The 20,938-nt window shown below is 35.3% G+C and overlaps 1 long non-coding RNA gene and 1 pseudogene across 1 annotated transcript; one reads left to right on the top strand and one right to left on the bottom strand.

Moving 5' to 3' along the window:
* The first annotated feature begins 1,359 nt into the window (after positions 1-1,359).
* Positions 1,360-1,937, top strand: LOC149996270 (AP-3 complex subunit sigma-1 pseudogene; annotated as a pseudogene).
* Positions 1,938-14,769: 12,832 nt separating this feature from the next.
* LOC149996269 (uncharacterized) lies at positions 14,770-17,292 on the bottom strand. Its single transcript, XR_016507455.1, has 2 exons — positions 17,106-17,292; positions 14,770-16,402 (listed from the first exon to the last, which is right to left on the bottom strand). It is a non-coding gene; the product is annotated as an uncharacterized LOC149996269 (long non-coding RNA).
* Between the last annotated feature and the right edge of the window lie 3,646 nt (positions 17,293-20,938).

Here is a 20,938-nt window from a genome sequence, read left to right as displayed (position 1 = left end):
CCAAAAGGAAATGATGATGTATATGAGTATTATGTGTTTCTATTAAAAATTTACACTGTAACTCCATAGATTAACCAAGCTTAATTATCAATATATCAACAAATATTTATTGTGAATTTTATGCTCTAAGCACTATATTAGGCCTCCTTATGGAACAAACATAATAAATATTATATACAATGTCCTAACAGTAAATTTTTTTTAATTTTCATGAAAAGATAATATAAAAGCAATGGAAGAAATCACAAAGGAAAAGACAGATTAATTAGGCTGCATAAAAATGTAATCCTTCTATTTCTCAAAATATAAGCTTATCAGATGATAAACAATAAAGTAAAAATAATAAATATAATTATGTTTCACCAAGGATAAGCTCCTTGATATATGATGATGTTATGTAATATGATAAGACACTAAGATCTTTATAAATAAGGGGGCCACAGACATGACATTCACAAATGAAGACATGTAATGGTTTATAAATATTTGAAAGAAAAATAACCTCAATAATTAATCAAAGAAGCAAAAATTAAAACAACAAAATACCAATTTAATTTGCCATTTAAATCTTAGAAGTGAGAAAAGAAACGAATAACTCCTCCAAGTTTAGCAACAAAATAGGAGGAAAAAATCTACATCAATAAGTAATGGAAAAGATTATCTCTGAGGAAAATAGATTTTAAGTTAACTCAGAATGTTATTATCTTTCTTTCCTGCTAGGATTTTCATAAGTGGAGGATCTGGGCTGTATTCATAGCTGAAAATTCAACATTCTGAGTTGTACTCTAAGTACAGTGTTCATTCAATGAATTTTTTGAATATTCATGCTTTAATGCAGACAACTATAAAAAGTGGGTGAGATAACTAACAACCTTACTGTTATCAACAAAAATTCATTCTACACATAAGAATGTACCTTGATATGAAAAGCAATGTGAAAATAAGTATCAAGAGACTAAAATGTTTATTATATAAACTTTATTGATTTTGCATATAATGTAATTGATATGTAAAAATGTCAATTGCATTATACTTTACTTCTTAATATCCATAGCTATCTCTTTATTCTTTATAATATATTGTATATACTGCTCATTTGAGCCAGAAAAATAAATACTTATTTTCACATTAGCATGTTTATTCTCCCTAGATTTAGTATTTCAAGTTCTTGGAGTTCATTGTAAGAGAATTATTCAAAACTTGAACAAAAATGTAAGCACAATTAAAAATGTATAAACTGGCAAATGCAGGAGGGGTGGGTGGGGAAGAATCACTGGAGAGCTCCTGAAGTGAGTCTCCTGCGCCTGCACCCACCTCTGCCCTGTCCCTCAGCACCTACTTAGTCCACCCAGCTCAGCTATGATCAAGGCAATCCTCATCTTCAACAACCATATTAAGCCATGGCTCTCCAAGTTCTACCACCTTTACAGTGAAAATGCAAGAGAGAAAATCATCAGGAAGACATTCTTCTTGGTATCTAAGAGACATGAAAATGTTTGTAATTTTCTAGAAGGAGGATTATTAATTGAAGGATCAGACAACAAACTGACTTATAGATATAATGCGACACTGTATTTTGTCTTTTGTGCGGATTCTTCAAAAAGTGAACTTGGCATTTTAGATCTAATTCAAGTATGTGTAAAAACATTGGGCAAGGGTTTAGAAACTGTCTGTGAACTGGATTTTGTTTTTCATGTAGACAAGGTCACAATATTTTTGCAGAAGTGGTGATGGGAAGAATGGTACTGGAGATCAACATAAATGAGATTGTTACACAAATTGATGCACAAAATAAACTGGAGAAATCTGAGGCTGGCTTAGTGGGAGCTCCAGCCTCTGCTGTATCAGCTGTAAAGAATGTGACTCTTCCTGAGACCTCATGAAATATTAACATTGGTGACATCAGTATAAAAGTGCCAAATCTGTCCTTTAAATAAAAAAATTTAAAAGGCCACTCCCATGTTAAAAAAAAAAAAGTTGGAAAAGTCATCTACGTTTACCATCAGCTGTTTATGAAAAACAGAGGAACAGAGTATTAACTTTTGCCCTTTGATTTAAATCAAGGTACTGTATAGAAGTTGTGTAAAATCAGTGTGGCAAATCAATGTCATTTTTCTTGCTCCATGACTTTGAAGAAATTGAGTAATTCCAGAGTGATTTTCTTCTTCCTTTTCTAAACTGCATTTCTATGTTCACCTAAGGCATGCCTCAATATATTGGCTATACCAGTATTTTGCAAAGTATTTGAAATATTTCTTTAAATTATACATAACCCAAAATGCTGGTGCTTTGTTTAGATCACAAGTGTAGCATCTCCTAATTCTGTTCGTCACTTGTGACTATTGTTATTTAAAAGAACTGAGTATGTATTGCTTTATGTCTTAGTTTAAATAAACTCCAAGGTAAATGGACTTCTAAAAAATTTTTGATTAATTAATTTATTAATTAATTTTGAATGTGTGAACAATTAAAAATATATATATATTGAACAAAATTCTAGAGGTTTTCACCTGAGTCCTCAACCAGCTAAAATGTTCCAACAGGGTATCAGCTATTTTACCTGATCAGGGCAGTCTCCAAACTGCCAGCTTAATCCCTCATTATTCAGCTGAATCCAAGTCAGAATGCTTTTCAATGGAAAATATCTCTGTGTTTCTCATTTTATAATATGCATATACATGTGTTTAACAGGAAATCGAGAAAACATTAGAGAATGTGAGTTCATGAGAATGTGAGGAAAGTTCTAAAGGGGCTTTTTTTTTCTATTAAATAAGAATAGAAATACAAAAATGTTAGTGCCTACTCAAGATGGAAAGTGTCACAAATCTTAGAAACAGATACTAAATGGTAATAACTTAGTTCTCACTAAAGGCTATCGTAAAAATATATCTGGAGGAAAGTTATGCAGATAGATCAGTAGAAAAGAAGTAAGAATCCAGAGTCAAAGGCAAATACAGGCAGAGATAATTTAGATAAGCAGATCAAGACACCCATTAAATCTGAAAGTCCTTCATAATGTTTTATACAATCACATGATACTTTTCATGATAAAAATGTTATTTAAATGTTGAATATCTCAACATAAAATTTACTAGTTGTCAAACATTTCCCTAAAGTTTTTCTAATATTATATATATTCTTCCAATCTCTGAAAGTTGATTTAGTTTTAGCTTGACCTCAGAAATATATATCCAGTTGAGAATAGTGCTTAACAAGATGGTTCCCTCAAAAGTATTTCTAAGTGTCATGACTTAAAACACCAGAAATCTAATAAGGAGCTTCTGTGCACCCAGGGAAGCTGCTCTAGGATCCATTCAACATCACATCAAGTCATCATCCACCAGGCCTATTTAGGCCCAGAAGTACTAAAACTGACCTTTCCTAGTCCAAAATTTGCCCCTCAATCAAAGATAAACATTCACATTAGTTAATTGGAGGCCGTTTCTCCTCAAAATAAGTAAGCCTTAATCCCCAGCTTCTATACTTCCTAAGTCCCTAAACCACTTTTTTAGCAATCAGCCCACAGAGGAGACAGTTCCAAACTACAGAAATAATTCATGTTCTGCACCTGACATTTAAGGTAGAAAAAGCCTCAAGCTGATTTCTGTTTGGTTTATTTACTATTACAAAAGCAGAGGAGAAATCCTTAAGAAAATACTAGCAAACCAAATTCCACAGCACATTAAAAGGATATGTCTTGCTCAACATATGCAAATCAATAAATGTGATACACCACATTAACAGAATGAAGGATAAAAATCATATAATCATCTCAATAGATAAAAAAAAGCATTTGAAAAAGTTCAGCACCCTTGCATGATAAAAACTCTTAACAAATTAGGTACAGATGAAATGTATATTAACATAATAAAGGCCATATATGATAACCCACAGCTAATATACTCAATGGTGAAAAGTTATGTTTTTCTTCTAAGATCAGGAAGAAGACACTCCCTCCCACTCCCTCCACTTCTATTCAATATAGCACTTGAAGTCCAAGCAAGAGTATTAGGCAAGAAAAATAAATAAAGGGCATTCAAATCAGAAGAAGTAAAATTGTCTCTGTTTACAAATGTTATGAATATATATATATGAAACCCTAAAGACTCCACCAAAAAAATAAAACCTGCTAGAACTAATAAATAAATGTGATAAAGTAGCAGGATATGAAATTAACATATAAAAGTCAGTCACATTTCTACACACTTACAAAGGACATTGGAAAAATAATTATATTTTTGAATAGCACCAAAAAGAATAAAACACTTAGGAATAAATTTAACCAAGGAGATAAAAGATCTGTACACTGAAAACTATAGATCACTGAAGAAAGAAATTGAAGAAAACATAAATAAATAAAAAGATATTTCATGGTCATGGTTTGGAAGAAGTTATACTGTTGAAATGTCATACTACTCAAAGGCATCTATAGATTCAATATAATCTGTATTAAAATTCTAATAGTGATTTTCAAAAAAAATAGAAAAGTCAATATTAAAATTCGTGTGGAAACACAAAAGATCCCAAATGACCAAAGCAATCTTGAGCAAAAAAAAAAAGGAGGAGAAGATTGTGGAGGAGTGAGGGAAGGCTGCGCTTTCTGGCTCCCGAGACCCGTCTGTAGCTTGGGCTAATTGCAGACAGAACATCTCGGTGAGCAGCTGGACACTGGCAGGAGTCAAGCCTTGGCACTGCTGGATTAGAGAAAACCATCTGGGAGCGACCTCTTTGGTGAGGATAGAGAAGGAAAAAGGGACGAGATGGGATTTCTGACTGGGGTGGCTCCCTGAGCTGCAGCTGGAAGTGCACAAAGACTTTTTAGCGACCACAGGCTACCCCAGAGAAGAATCAGGAGAGCGGATCTCTGCCCGTTGCCAGAGCCAGGAGAGGACCAGGTGGCATCTGGCGCTGAAAGACAAGAAACAGCGTACTGCTGTGCATGTGAGAATGTGATTTTCCTTTATTGTTTTCTCTTGTATACTGCGGAGAGGGAAGGAAAGGTTGGGGGTGATAGGACATTCTTGAGGAGCGCAGGTGCAGAAGTGAGCTCGCCTACTCCCCAACCCTCCCCTTGGGTAGCAAGGGTATGCGCAGGTACGTGCCCTCATACACGGGCCCAGGCACGCAATCAGGTCGCCGGCCACGTGTCTGGGTGCCCCTCGGACACACCCCAACAGACATAAGATCAGTGCCCCAGTGGGTGCAGGGAGGGCCCGCTGGGCATGCAGAGGACCATGCACAGAAACCCCTGGCCAGACCCAGTGGGCGCCAGACAAAAGCACAGCCCACTTGCGCCAGCTCTGCTCATGCCCGACCAGGTGGGTGCGAGAACAGCGGGCGGTGGCTACTCACAGACAGTCACTTCCACCATACACAAGTGTCCGCGGTCCCACCCCAAGGGGCGAGAGACCAACTCCTGGGGCGCAGCTTTGCAGGCCTGAGGCTAGCACACAGGCCACCTAGCACATGCACGTGCATGTGTGCACAAGCATCCCAGCTGGCTCCAAACAGGTACCAAACCTGCAAAGATAAGGAACCCCTGGCCCACCTCATTAGACCAGCTGTGGATGCAGAAAAAGAAGATGACACACAAAGGCTCAACTGAATAAAAACTTTCCTTTTGTATATATATATATTTTTAAATTTTTATTTCTATTTTAGTTATTTTATATGTATTTTATTTTTTTAATATTTTAATTTCTTATTTTTTATTTTAATTTTTACTTTTATTTAAAATTTTTTTAACTATCTCTTTAATTTGTTTCATACCATCTCTCTTTCTCATCCTTCCTCTTTAATTTTTGTTTATTTGTTTTTTTTGTTTAGCCTCCCTTTCATATTAAATAAATAGAATATAACTACTATATAAATCTAATACTATACAATTTTATTTTCTTACTATATTCTGAATTTTTCACTCTTTTTCTTTTATTATTATTAACATCCAATGTAAATATTACCTATTGTCTTGCATAGTCTCGGCACTACTTGCTACTATTATTAATCTATCATCCCCTCTTCCCAAAATCATATTTTTCCTCTTTAAAAACAACTCTTATCTATCCTTCCTATAGTATAAAAGCCATAACCTCTCCACATCATTATTAATACTGGCTAATTTGCTGATGATGGTGGGATAGAGGGTGGGGGATATTTTTGAGAGTGTGGGTTTCCTGCCCAGGATGTGTGTTTATGTTTTTAACAGCATCTCCACAAAAGAACTCAAGACAAAGTGGACAGAGTGACTCTCAGTCAACTAACCAGAGAAAAGATCCCACCAAAGACCATCTGAAATATAACCAGACAGCATAAACAAATGACATAAAGGGTAACCCAAGAACATCAGGCTCAGAAGGTCAAAGAGACTGCACCACTGAAACACCCAGATCTACTATAAAGAGTCTCATACCACAGAAATGGGAAATCAAAGCAGACAAACCCAAAAAACAAAAACAAACAAGAATAATCCAACATGGTAAGACGCAGAAACAACCTCTCAATGAAAAAAAAAAAAAAGAAGAATCCATAGAAAGAGAGGTAGATGAAATAGACATAACCCAAATGTCAGGCATGAAATTCAAAACAATGATGGTGAAGAAGCTCAATATACTGACAACCTCAAAAACAACTATGACAACTTCCAAGGAAGTTACCAACCGCTCCAAGAAAATTACAAGGAACTTACAAAGAACTATAAAAAAGAACATAGAAACTATTAACAAGAACCAGGAAGAAATAAAAAATACAATCTCAGAACTGAAAAACACAGTAGAATCAATCAAAAGCAGGCTAAATGAAGCAGAGGATCAGATCAGTGAGTTAGAGGACAATGCAGAAAAAAATTCCCAGACAATACAACAAAATGAATAAAGATTGAAAAAGTACGAAGAAGACGTAAGGGAATTACAGAATAGAATGAGGAAATGAAACATCCGAATTATTGGAATAAAAGATGGAGAAAAAGAAGAACGAGGAATAGAAAAGCTGATAGAAGAAATAGTGACAAAAAATTTTCCCAACCTGATGAGAGAAAAAGTTATGCAGGTTCAGAAAGCACAGAGAGTCTTAATGAAGAGGAACCTCCCCAAAAAACCCACTCCAAGGCACATCATAATTAAAATGGCAACATCCAAAGATAAAGAGAGAATCCTAAAAGCAGCAAGAGAAAAAAGCAAATAACATACAAGGAAGCTCCGATAAGGCAATCAACCGATATCTCAACAGAAATACTTCAAGCCAGAAGGGAATGGTCAAAAATATTTCAAGCAATGAAAAACAGAGGACGACAACCAAGAATACTCTACCCAGAAAGGCTCTCATTCAAAATAGAAGGTGAAATAAGGAGTTTCTCAGACAAGGAAGAGTAAAAGAATACATCTCCACCAAACCAGCATTGCAAAAGATGCTAAAGGGAATGTTTTAAGAAAAAGAAGAAGAAAAAGAGGAGAAGAACACAGGTACAAAAAGAAATGAATAAATATATGTCAATAATAATCTTAAATGTGAATGAGTTAAATGCTTCAATTAAAAGACATAGGGTAACAGAATGAATAAGAAAACAGAACCCACATATTTGCTGTCTACAAGAAACATACCTCAAAACAAAAGATTTACACAGACTTAAAGTAAAGGGACACAAAAAACTATTTCAAGCAAATGGACATAAAAATAAGCTGGGATAGCAGTATTCACATCAGATGAAACAGATTTCAAAACAAGGGCAATAAAAAGAGACAAAGAAGGACATTTCATAATACTTAAGGGAACAATCCATCAAGAAGATATAACACCGATAAACATATATGCACCCAACATAGGAGCATCCAAATACATAAAGAAAATACTAGAACACAACAAGAAGAATATTAACAGTAACACACTCATAGTAGGGGACTTTAACACTCCATTAACAACAACAGACAGATCTTTGAAACAAAGAAACAACAAGGATATACAGGCATTGAACAACACACTAAACCACATGGACTCAACTGATATATATAGAACTTTTCACTCCAAAGAAGCAAAATATACATTTTTTTCAAAGGCACATGGGACATTTTCAAAGATAGACCAAATAATAGGACACAAAACAAGCCTCAACAAATTCAAGAAAACTGAAATTATATCAAGCATCTTTTCAGACCACAATGCCTTGAAACTAGAAATCAACCTCAGAGAAAAAAAATCAAAGACATCCTAACTCATGGAAAATGAATAGCATGCTATTAAATAATGAATGGGTTAACAATGACATCAAAGAGGAAATCAAGAAATTTCTGGAAACTAATGATAATGAACGCACAACAGCCCAAAACCTATGGGACACAGCAAAAGCAGTTCTAAGAGGGAAGTTCATAGCAATACAGGCATATCTAAAAAGGATAGAAGAATCTCAAATAAAAAATCTAACCCTAAAGCTACAAGAACTAGAACAACAACAACAACAAAAAGCCTAGGGCAAGAAGAAGGAAGGAAATCATCAAGATCAGAGCAGAATTAAATGACACAGAGACCAAACAAACAGTTCAAATGATCAACAAAACTAGGAGCTGGTTCTTTGAAAAAATAAACAAAACCGACAGAGAGAAGACCCAAATAAACAAAATCAGAAAGGAAAGAGAAGAAATCACGACTGATACCACAGGAATACAAAGGATTGTAAGAAATTACTACAAACAACTGTATGGCAAGAAATTTGACAACCTAGAAGAAATGGACAAATTTCTAGAAACATATAACTTTCCAAAACTGAATCAAGAAGTAGAAAGTGTCAACAGACCAATAACAATGAAGAAAATTGAAACAGTAATCAAAAATCTCCCGGCACAAAAAAGCCCTGGACCGGATGACTTCACAGGTGAATTTTACAAAACATTTAGGGAAGAACTAACTCCTACCTTCCTCAAAGTATTCCAAAATATCCAAGAAGAGGGAAAAATCCCAAACTCTTTCTAAGAAGCCAGTATTACTCTAATTCAAAAATCAGGTTGAGACACAACAAAGAAAGAAAACTACAGACCAATATCACTGATGAACATAGATGCTAAAATCCTCAATAAAATTTTGGCAAACAGGATCCAGCAATACATCAAAAGGATCATACACCACGATCAAGTAGGATTCATTCCAAGGATGCAAGGATGGTTTAATATTCACAAATCAATAAATATAATACATCACTTAAACAAAATGAAAGAAAAAAATTACATAATCATATCAATAGATGCAGAAAAAGCATCTGATAAAGTACCACACCCATTTATGATGAAAACACTCATCAAAATGGGAACAGAGGGAGCATACCTTAACATAATTAAGGCTATATATGAGAAGCCTGAAGCCAACATCATACTCAATGGACAAAAACTGAAAGTATTGACCCTGAAATGAGGAACAAGACAAGGATGTCCACTCTCTCCACTCCTATTCAACATAGTGTTGGAAGTCCTAGCCATAGCAATCAGACAAGAAAAAAAAGTAAAAGGCATCCAAATAGGAAAAGAAGAAGTAAAACTATCATTATATGCAGATGACATGATCGTATACATAGAAAACCCTATAAACTCCACTAGAAGACTACTCAATATAATAAGTGAATTTGAAAAAATAGCAGGATACAAAATAAATATACAAAAATCTAAGGCATTTCTGTACCCAACAATAAAATACCAGAGAGAGAAAGAAAAAAGAAAATACTATTTACTATAGCAACAAGAAAAATAAAGTACCTAGGAATAAACTTAACGAAAGAGATAAAAGACCTGTACTCTGAAAATTACACAACATTGGAGAAAGAAATTAAGGAAGACACAAATAAATGGAAGCAAGTACCATGTTCTTGGATGGGAAGAATCAACATCATCCAAATGACCATATTACCTAAAGCAATTTAGAGATTCAGTGCAATCCCTATTAAAATACCAATGACACATTTCACAGACCTAGAAAAAATACTCTAAAAATTCATATGAAACCAAAAAAGACCCCGAATAGCAAAAGCAATCTTGAGACAGAAGAACACAGCGGGAGAAATTATAATACCAGACATCAAACAATACTACAAAGCCACTGTGATCAAAACAGTCTGGTACTGGCATAAGAACAGACATATAGATCAATGGAACAGAATAGAGAGTCCAGAAATAAATTCAGGAATATATGGTCAACTGGTATTTGATAAAGGAGGAAGGAACATAAAATGGAGTGAGAAGAGCCTCTTCAACAAATGGTGCTGGGAGAACTGAACAAGGATTTGCAAAAAAATGATACTAGACCACCAACTTACACCACACATGAGAATAAACTCAAGATGGGTCAAAGACTTAAATATAAGTCGTGGCACCATAAAAGTCCTAGAGAAAAACATAGGCAGGAAAATTTCAGATACCCCATGTAACAATATTTTAATGGATACATCTCCTAAGGCAAGAGAAATAAAGAAAAAAATAAACAAATGGGACTACATGAAACTAAAGAGTTTCTGCTCAGCAAAAGAAAACATCAGCAAAATGAAAAGGAAACCAACCATATGGGAAAGCATATTTGCCAATGATATCTCAGACAGGGGACTGATCTCCAAAATATATAAAGAGCTTATATGACTCAACATCAAGAAAACGGACAACCCAATTAAAAAATGGGCAAAGGAACTGAACAAACACTTCTCTGAAGAGGACATACAGAAGGTCCATAGACACATGAAAAAATGTTCAACATCACTATCCATCAGAGAGATGCAAATAGAAACCACAATGAGATACCACTTTACACCAGTCAGAATGGTCATGATCAGCAAATCAACAAACAACAAGTGCTGGAGAGGATGTGGAGAAATGGGAACCCTACTGCACTGTTGGTGGGAATGCAGACTGGTGCGGCCACTATGGAAAACTCTATGGAATTACCTCAAAAAACTAAAAATGGAACTGCCTTTTGAACCAGCGATTCCACTACTAGGATTATACCCGAAAAATCCTAAAACCCTAATTCAAAAGAACTTATGCACCCCTATGTTCATAGCAGCCCTGTTTACAATAGCTAAGTACGAGAAACAGCCTAAGTGCCGATCTATAGATGAGTGGTTCAAAAAACTGTGGTATGTTTACACAGTGGAATACTATGCAACAGAGAGAAAGAAGGAACTCTTGTCATTTGTGACTCATGGATGGAACTAGAGAGAATTATGCTTAGTGAAATAATCCAGGCAAAGGAATAAAAATACCATATGATATCATCTAATACAGGAAACTAAAGAACAACACAAACAAAGGAACTAAATAAGACAAGGAGCAGAATAACAGTCAATAGGGGGGAGGGGGAGGGAGAGAAGGGGCATAAGTAAGGGAAGGGTTTAGTCAAGGAACATGTATAAATGACTCATGGGCATGGACAACGGGGAGGGATACGATTGTAGGAGAAGGGGTGGGCTGGGTGGGGGGGAGCAATGGGGGAAAATGGGACAACTGTAATTGAAAAAAATCACAAAATAATATTTAAAAAAATAAAACAGAGGTGGAGGCATCCTACTTTCTGATTTCAAAATATATTACAAAGCTACAGGAATCAAAACAGTATGGTACTGGCATTTAAAAAAGCATTCAGACCAATTGGACAAAATAGAGAGCCCAGAATTAAGTCAGCATGTATATAGTCTACTGATCTTCAACAATGAAGGACAGTCTCTTCAGTACATTATGTTGCGAAAACTGGATATCCACATGCAGAAGAATGAAAATAGACCCTTATCTCATACCACATAAAAAACATCAACTCAAAGCTGACTACTTAAATGCAAGACCTAAGACTATAAAATTACTACAAGAAAAAAGCAGGTAAAAGCACAGGCAACGAAAACAAGAATAGACAAAGGTGATTTCATTAAACTAAAAATGTCTACACAGCAAAGGAGAGAGTCCCTACCATACAGAATGGGGAAAAATATTTGCAAATCATACAACTGATAAGGAGTTAATGTCCAAAATATATAAGGACCCTAGCAAGATGGCTCAGGCAGTTGGAGCATCATCCCCATACATAGAAGGTTGAACCCAGTCAGGATGCATAAAGGAGGCCACTGATCAATGTTTCTTTCTCACATCTGTGTGTGTCTCTCTCTCCCTCTCCCTCCTTTTCCCTCTCCCTCCCTCTCTCCCTCTTCCTCTCTCTTAAAAAAATCAGTGGACATATCCTCAGGTGAGGATTAAAAAAAATAAAGAACAAAATATATAACTCAATTTTTTTTAATGGGCAAAGGATCTGAATAGACATTTCTCACTAATCATTTGGGAAATACAAATTAAAATCATATTGAGGTATCATCTCACACCTCTTAGAATAGCAAAAAGACAAAAGATAACAGGTACTGGCAAAATGTAAGGAAAAGGGAAACCTTATGCACTATTGGTAGGAACATAAATTGATGTCATCATTAAAAACTAAAAATAGAACTACCATATCATCCAGCAATCCCACTTCTTTTTCAAATGAAAGGAGGTTACTATCTCAAAGAGATCTGTATCCACACATTTACTGTGCATTACTCACAATATCCAAGATATGCAAACAGCCTAAGTGTCTATCAACAGATGAATGAATAAAGAACATGCTATATATACTCAATGGAATATTACTCAGCCTTAAAAATAAGGAAATCCTGCCATTTGCAACAGCATGGATGAACTTAAAGGACATTATGCTAAGTGAACTAACCCAGACACAGAAAGATAAATAACACATGATTCCATTTATATATGTGGAATCTAAAAAAGCCAGACATAAAATAAAAGCAGAGAGCGTATTGGAGGTTGTCAGAGACTAAAAGGAGAAGGAAATGCGGTGATATTGGTCAAAGTATACAAAGGTTTCAGTTATGAAGCATGAGTAAGGTCTGGAGATCTAATGTATAGCATAGTGACTATAGTTAATAATACTATATGAGGAGTGGACCCCCCAAAAAACAGGAATTATCTTCTGGAGGGTTGGACCCTTTCTAGTACAGGCTTCCCCTGCTAGGTGAGTGTTCTAGAAACCCATCTGCTTCAGTGAATTTCTTTTGGAACATTCTTTCAACACATTTGTTCATTTCATGATGGGTAATTTATGAGCACACCTGCTCACACCACACTGTGTTCAGCAGGCATTTTTTAAATATTTTATTATTTATGCTATTACAGTTGTCCCATTTTTCTCCCCTTCACCTCCCTCCAGACAGCTCACCTCCCACTTCCTTAATCAGACCCCTCACAATAGTCCAGCAGTTTTTGACCAAAAATGGCATAATCCCCATGCCCCGCCCCCTTATTCATTTGATCTCACCCCAAGGAACTTTTTTTGTTCCCCAGATGAAAAAAGTCCTCTAAGAGAAATATTTCACTCATGTGAAAGAAGTGAAACAAAAAACAGCAGAAGCTGTTTGTTGAAAAGTTCAAAAACTGTTTTGAGTAGTGGAAAAAAAGGTCTCAATAAGTGTATTGCATTAAATGGAGAGTACTTTGAAGGTGACAAGTTTAAACATGTAAGAATAAGTACACAATTTTTATAAATAAATTCCATTTTTGGGGCCTCCCCTCATATTGTATATGGAAATTTGCTAAGGGAATAGATCTTAAGTGTGCTACCACAACATAAAACATAATTATGTGAAGTGATATATATACCTAGTTTGATCACAGTAATCATTTCATAATATATACATACATCAAAACATCACATGTACATATTAAATATATACAATTTTTTCAATTATACCTCATTAAACTGGAGGGAAAAAGAAGTAAAATGAACACCAAAAAGGGGGAAAAAGAACAAAAATGTTATCTTCATTCCAACTGCTACAGGCCCTCATTTCAGTCTCCAAACTTCACTTGGGTGTTACTGTTACGTACATAGTGCTTTAGAATATAAACTATAATCATCTCTGGCTGGTGCTAAGTAAAGAACCATGGCCTGGATCTGACAGAGCCTCCTCTAGGGACCTTCACCACTTAACTGTTCACTAGCAGGATAAGAGTCAGAATAACTTAATGCAGTGCAAGACTAGCTCTTGAAGATTTGAAGAATTGGAATAGATATACTAATTAGGGCTCTGCCAACTCCCTTATCATTTGTGCATAATGGCAATGAAAAATTGCAATTGTTATTATTATTATTTAGTATGTATTGCATATATTTTGTTTCCTTTACAAATAAAAACTTGTCAATTAGTATAACTTAATAAGCATAGATTTTTCAATGAAGAGATCTTATTATTTTCAATACAGTCATTCATTCTACATGAAAAGAGATGATATTGGTAAAAGTACTACAGATTATGTAGACATGTTATGCAGTGTTGTTATTTATACTTACATGATAGACCAAAAGTAAGACACAAGAGTATGTACTTTGCTGCAAATATGGCTTGGCTCTCTCATCATATAAATGATTCATCAGTTTAATACCTAAAATAGAGAGCAATGGCGATGAGTATGTCAGACTTCCTATCAGGGAAACTAACCCAGCACAGGTCTCAATGACTAAGTGACATGTGACATCCTGGTAATCAAGTCAGCTCTAACAAGAATATGAGTTACATATCAAAATAATATATAGTCTCCATAAAATAGAGCAAAAGTGGGGAGGGACCTTTCACATCCTGAGGAAGTTAAGAGGCTCCTTTTTAAAGTCTTTCTCTCTCGATAAAGCAGAACACTCTGGGCAATGTGACTTAAGCATTTCAGTGTTTCTGTATGTAGTTGCATAATAATTAAGATGACAAAATGTTAAAAGCACTGTTTCTATTTTTTATTCAGCAATGTGAATAACAGAAATTGAACTTCACTCCCTCACTGACCCAGTCCTCAATCCCTACCTCCAGAAACAGGATCAGTAGCAGAGTAAGGCTCAGATAAACAGTAATGATACCTTTTTTGCACATTACTTAGAATAATTTTTTAAGTGGAGTATTTCATGAGTTCTTAAAAGAAACCTGAAAATATCTGCAAACAGCCATCCCACATTACATAACAAACCATGGGACACAATCCATGTCTACTCTATCAGATACCAAATCTCAAATTTCCTGGATGAGATAGCAAATCAATATTCACCTTGTAACCTTTTATCAACTTCCTTCCTGGGCAAGGGATGGAGCATTTGAATTTGGTGAAAGATACTGTATCAGCACTGAAGACATCACTGGAGATAGATGCTTTGTGATTGGATTAAAAAATATCACCTGCCATGAGCTAAAAAGGCTTATCTGATAAAGCACAGGGTTCTGATATTGAAAGATGATTAAGGAAAGCAGCAGCATTTTAAATATTAAGCATTTCTTGGAACATGAACACTGTGCTAGAGGTTACCACATCATAGGAACAGAATCTTTAATAGATCTCAAGGTCTTTGGTTCTAAGACTCTGCTAAAGCACCAAAATGTTAAAGTATTTAACATGACTGCTAAGGCAAGCTTTACTTCTCAGATTCCCAGGTATTTTTCATTCCACCTCCAATGCCATTGCTTTCAAATACATTCAGCTTTTGGAGAAAGGGAAAACAGTTAAATCCATCTTCTTAGTAACCATCGAGTTAAGACTGTCTTTTGACCTTGTATATAGTTCCTATTTGAAATTTTTTCTCTCCCTCTTCCATAATATTATTAGATCTCTCCGGCTCTCCATAATGCTAAAACAAATACATAGTATGTCTATTTATTCTTTAAATATTTTTGAGTACCTACTATGTGCCAGGTTCTGTTTTATGTCCTAAAGAGGTTAATTAGTAACTATCAGGTCCGTTTATCCCTTGTCAAACTATTGGAACAATGACTTCACCAATATTCTATTTTTCCTGCTTCAAGACCATGCTGCATTCCTATATAACATGGGGGATGTCTTTTTTTCCCTGCCACAGATAACTTATATCCCTCTAGCCTGCAATGATTACAACACCTACAGCCCCTGAGGGGTCCTTCTCAAACAACAGTTGTCTAATTTACTAGTTTCCATTTGAAAAATATACATTCTCAACTAATAATCAGCATAGCCATTCCCAATCCTCTGTGTGCAACATCCAACTTGCTGCCCAACCTCTCAGATATGTTCATTCCAACTTTTAACCACTGTGATCTTGATATAATTCATGATTGAGTAACATGCTTTATTTTAAGATAAAATTAAAGATCATAAATTTTATTATTTATAATTGACCCTAATGACACTCCCATCTACTTGTGGTTCGGTATATAGAAAAAAATGCTTGCTTGCCACCTTTGCATTATTCAAGCACACTCTTTTTCTTCTTTCTCTTCCTCCTCTTCCTTCACCTCCTCCTACTCCTTGTCTTCTATTTCCTCCTCCTCTTTCTTCCTCTTCTTCTCCTCCTTTCCCTCCTTCTCTTCTCCTCCTTCTTCTTAAAGAACATTCTGAAAGTCCAAATTCTCCATAAGTTTTCTCACTATGTTTTCATTTAATTATTTTAAAAAGCATTTATATGACATCAGTACATTCCAAAATACTTACATTTTGAAAATGTATTTTATCTGTTTATACCTGAAAGAAATTCTCATGTTTCTGATAACTTATGTAACTTAAGTGCTTTTGTTCATTAATCCACTTTATATTAGTGTATAAAATTTCTTATAATTAAGATTACTTCATAAATGGTAATTTCTATTCATTACTTTAAGCATGAAAGGTAAGAAACAGGACATGAAGGCACAAAAGGACACCTGTCTGCTTGCCTCTTATTCCACTTCTATGGAAGTTGAGAACTTGGAAGATAAAAGACACTTTAAAAAATTTTAAAAACTAGCAAGGGAAGAACTCTCATCTTGGGTTCAGTTGGTGTTGGATTTAGGGAGAACAGGATTGGACATATATATATATATTTTTTGAGAGGTAAAAGCCTTTTTTGTTTTGTTTTGTTTTTATCAGATAGAATACAGAGTGCAGAAAACTTGGTTTAAGTCATGTATTGCCTGCTGGAAATTGGCATCTTTGAAAAACCACTCACATCTCAGCAATTCTACTCTTTTCATATGTAAATTTAAAGAGTTATGTTAGAAGGTTCTTTGATTCCCCCTCAAATTATGTTATTTATGGTTTCTTGAAAAGTGTACAACTTACCTATATAATGACCTAGGCAGAAAGGTATGTTGAGATCATAATCCCCTCAACCTCCAGTTTGTATCTATGAATATTCCAGGAGTTGGATGATCTTCTAAGGACTTCAGAATACTCGATTGGTGATAAGCAGTAACAAAAAAGCAATATGAAAAAAAGGGTTTTGTTCCATTGAACCTTTGTGTCATGCACACCCTAAAAAACATAGAAGGTAGTATTGAAAGCTCCACTTAATGTCCAATGAAATACATTGCATTACCTCCTGGGTAACATTAACAATTAACAATGCAGAGAAACAATGAAATCTTCATAATAGCAGATATTTTCAAAATAGAACATTATCACCATTTAGATTAATCCACATATAAGTGGACACTGGAGAAATTAAAGGCCACTTAAAGTTTTCATTTAGTTATTACAGAGTCAAGAAGGCAGCTAAGATAAAGGAAGGGTTGGGCAGGTGTTATGAATTACTATCCTTGCTTTAAACTGCAGTTGGGATTTGGAGGTACAAAGAGAAAGAATAAAGAACTGTGTGAAGGATGTATGAGTTGAGAAGGTAAAGTAAAGGAAACCAGTCTCATCTAAGTGGTATTTTTCAATTAAATTTAGTAAACACCCACAACGTATTGGGCACAAACTCTTCACTCCCAGTTAAAAGAATGTACAGAATACTGGTCCAAATATTCTGTGAGCTTACCATCAAGTTGGTGAGAAAATAAATTAATGTTCAACCTACAATTAGGAAAACTATTAAATGATAAATTCTTGGAGATACATAAATTCAGATAAATCCAGAGAAAGAAAGCAAAAGATTACCATAGCCTGGAATTGTTGGATTCCCTAAAGAACAATGGGGTAAGTCAAAGCATTAATATTGGAATTCTGACTCTGGCTATGTGCCTGGCTTCTTTAGTGCCCTGGATTGCCAATATAGTGAGAGGCAACTTCTATATGGTAAGTGGAAGTAAATGAATATAGAAGTTGGATAAATGAACACTTTAAGTGCATATGGAAGAATGACATAATACTTGATAATGGAGATGCTGGTAACTAAGGGAGAAAGGGATAGCAATTTTGCCAGGAAAAATCCCAATTTAGGATGGTTTTAGTCTAGCAAGAACATCAAGCTCTCCCTACAGTTAAGAGACAGACTCAATTAGGAATTTGCCCTGTGAGCATCAATGCAATTGCCATCCTTGGGACAAACTGCACTCAATCAGCAGAGAAAGAATTGCTACTCTGCATCAAGCGCTTACAGCTCAACTCCCTAACCCAGTAAAATCTCCGTAAGGAACAGCATCTAAAACACAGGCAGATTCTATGAACAGTTGGATCAGACATATAAAAATTAATCTTTACAGTTATTTGCGTGATGTAAAGTCTAAAAGAAAAAGAATAGCAGCATTTGTTTTGGAACCATGCTCCAACAAACCCCTTCAAGACTCCTTCCTCTGCATGACCAGAATGGTGTCCTAACTGGTCCCCTCATTCATTCTCTCCACATTCCCAACCTTCATTCTTACTGCTGCTAGACTAATCTCCCTAAAACATGGCTATAATTACACCTCTACTATGCTCAATGGCATTCTCAGCCCTGCTCTATGGTGTATAAATCCCTTCCTCCATTTTTCCTGTTTTATTTCCTACTATAATCTTAGTTTTAAACTCTTCAAACTGGATTATCTCAAGTACCCTGCACATATCTCCAAATATTCATCTTTGCCATCACCTGCTTTCTCCTCAAGTTGGATTTTCTCCCCTTTATCATTCCCAACCCCATTGTGAAGGTTTTAGAAATATATTCACAAATTTTTTATATTCCTCTTTTAAGAGGAATAATGAGAAAACATAATTTCTCTCCTTTTGAATGTGAGATGCACGTAGTGGCTCACTTCCAACCAATAGAATGAAGCAGAAGTGATGATAATGACCCTCCAAAAAATGTCTCTCTCTCTCTCTCTCTCTCTCTCTCTCTCTCTCTCTCTCTCTCTCTCTCTCTCTCAGATTGTTGGACCTGGTGAAAGAAAGCCAGGTGTCATGTCATGAGGCTCCTCAGGCAGTCCTATGGATAGACCCATGAGAAACTGAAGCCTCCTTACAACAGCCATTAAAATGAACCATCTTGGAAGCAGATCTTCCAGCCCCTGTCAAGACTTCAGATTGACTGCAATCCTGGCAAACAGTTTCACCACATACCTCATGTAGACCCTGAACAGAAACCCCTCCTAAGCTGTTCCCAATTCCTGACCTACAGAAGCTGTGGAAAATAATGTTTGCTGTTTTAAGCCACTAGATTTTTGGAGTGATTTGTTATTTAGAAATAGATAACAAATAATAATAATAGCTAATAGTAACTGATAACTAATAGATAACTATGAGATAAGTGAGCCATTTCCAAGTGTCTAAATTTTAAATACATTTCTTGAATGTATCCAGATTAAATGCCTCCTCCTCTGCACATCTCTTCTGATCTTCCTGGATAGAAATAGTATCTAAAATCAGATAAGACTGGATCTGTACCTCTTTTATAGAATCTCATATCTCTATCATAATAACAGGTACTACCTGCACATTTTTCTCCCTTATTAGATGTTAAGTTTCTTTAGGATCTGTTTTCAATTTTTTTCCTCTTATCACAGGAATTGGATACATTTTTTAAAATGACCTGGTCAATATTTGTTGGGAGAATGAGCATCCAGATTCTAAACTAAAGTTTCTTTCCTCGCTTTAGCAGGGCATGGACTGGACAGAGGAGGGCAGAGGTGAAAAAACTGGGATAACTGTAATAGAATAAACAAGATTTTTTCTTAAATCTATTTGTGTTTATTGAAATTTTTAGTAAAGAGTTATTTACAATTGAAGAAGCCAGACGCATTATAAGAAGTACTTATTTCCTTCATAACTTTTACAAAGGAGAAAATTGCTCAGAGAAAATTAATTAGCATGATCAAATTTACCAAGCAGATTAGGTTACTGGAATTAAAACATCACAATTTTTATATTAGTCCTTGTCCAAAACTGATGCAGAATGAAATTAGAGACATGGGAATCTAGATATGATTATAATGCTGCCCAAATAACAAAGTTCTCACCAGTTTTTCTTCCAATTGAAGACAGAAACTTTTTTCTTTTTCATTGTTTATGAGCTGACATCATCCCCTAGACCACTTCCTCCCTCCTTGCTGTGGCCTCTAATTAGTTTTGTACAATATTAACTAAGAATCAAAAGCAATATATAAAAAGTGTATAACCATTTTTGATTGTATCTAAAATCCAGTCTTCCCATTTCCTCTGAGTAATGGAAAATGTAAAAACTGATTATGAACTGAGCTTAAAATGTTCAGATCATTTGTCTTTTAAAAATGAAAGCACAAAAATTATTATACTTTGCTAGAGCTCCCAAGATATAATTACATAAAAGGATGGATTCTTTCTGCTGCCAGCCCTTGTCTTTGCCTTTGGTAAGAGGACACGCTGTCAGAAGCCATCTCTTTTCTTCTTCTGACATATTTCTAAAGCATCTACTACATAAACCAATGTTCAACAGTCAGGGAAGTTCTGAGCTGGGCAGTAATATCCCAAGTAAGCAAATCATACCTGTCTCTTATGCAACCAGATCTGATCCTTGATCTAAAGCAACCACAATAAACCTATTGAGACATTTTGTACAGGGATAATTGTTTTTATAGTAAATCAGTATCCCTGTACAGGTTATTATATACTGTAAAACAACTAATATGCTATTTATATGTGGACTGTTATGCACTCTTGGAATGTGAGACGTCAATTCAGCTGACTCTTCTTCCTAAGCAACAACAGTAACAACAAAAAAC

This window comes from Furipterus horrens, unplaced genomic scaffold, assembly GCF_987537825.1.
Source record: "Furipterus horrens unplaced genomic scaffold, mFurHor1.1.pri manual_scaffold_12, whole genome shotgun sequence".
Taxonomy (NCBI): domain Eukaryota; kingdom Metazoa; phylum Chordata; class Mammalia; order Chiroptera; family Furipteridae; genus Furipterus; species Furipterus horrens.
The sequence above is the reverse complement of the archived record's forward strand: the minus strand, read 5'-3'. Positions and strand labels throughout refer to the sequence as shown.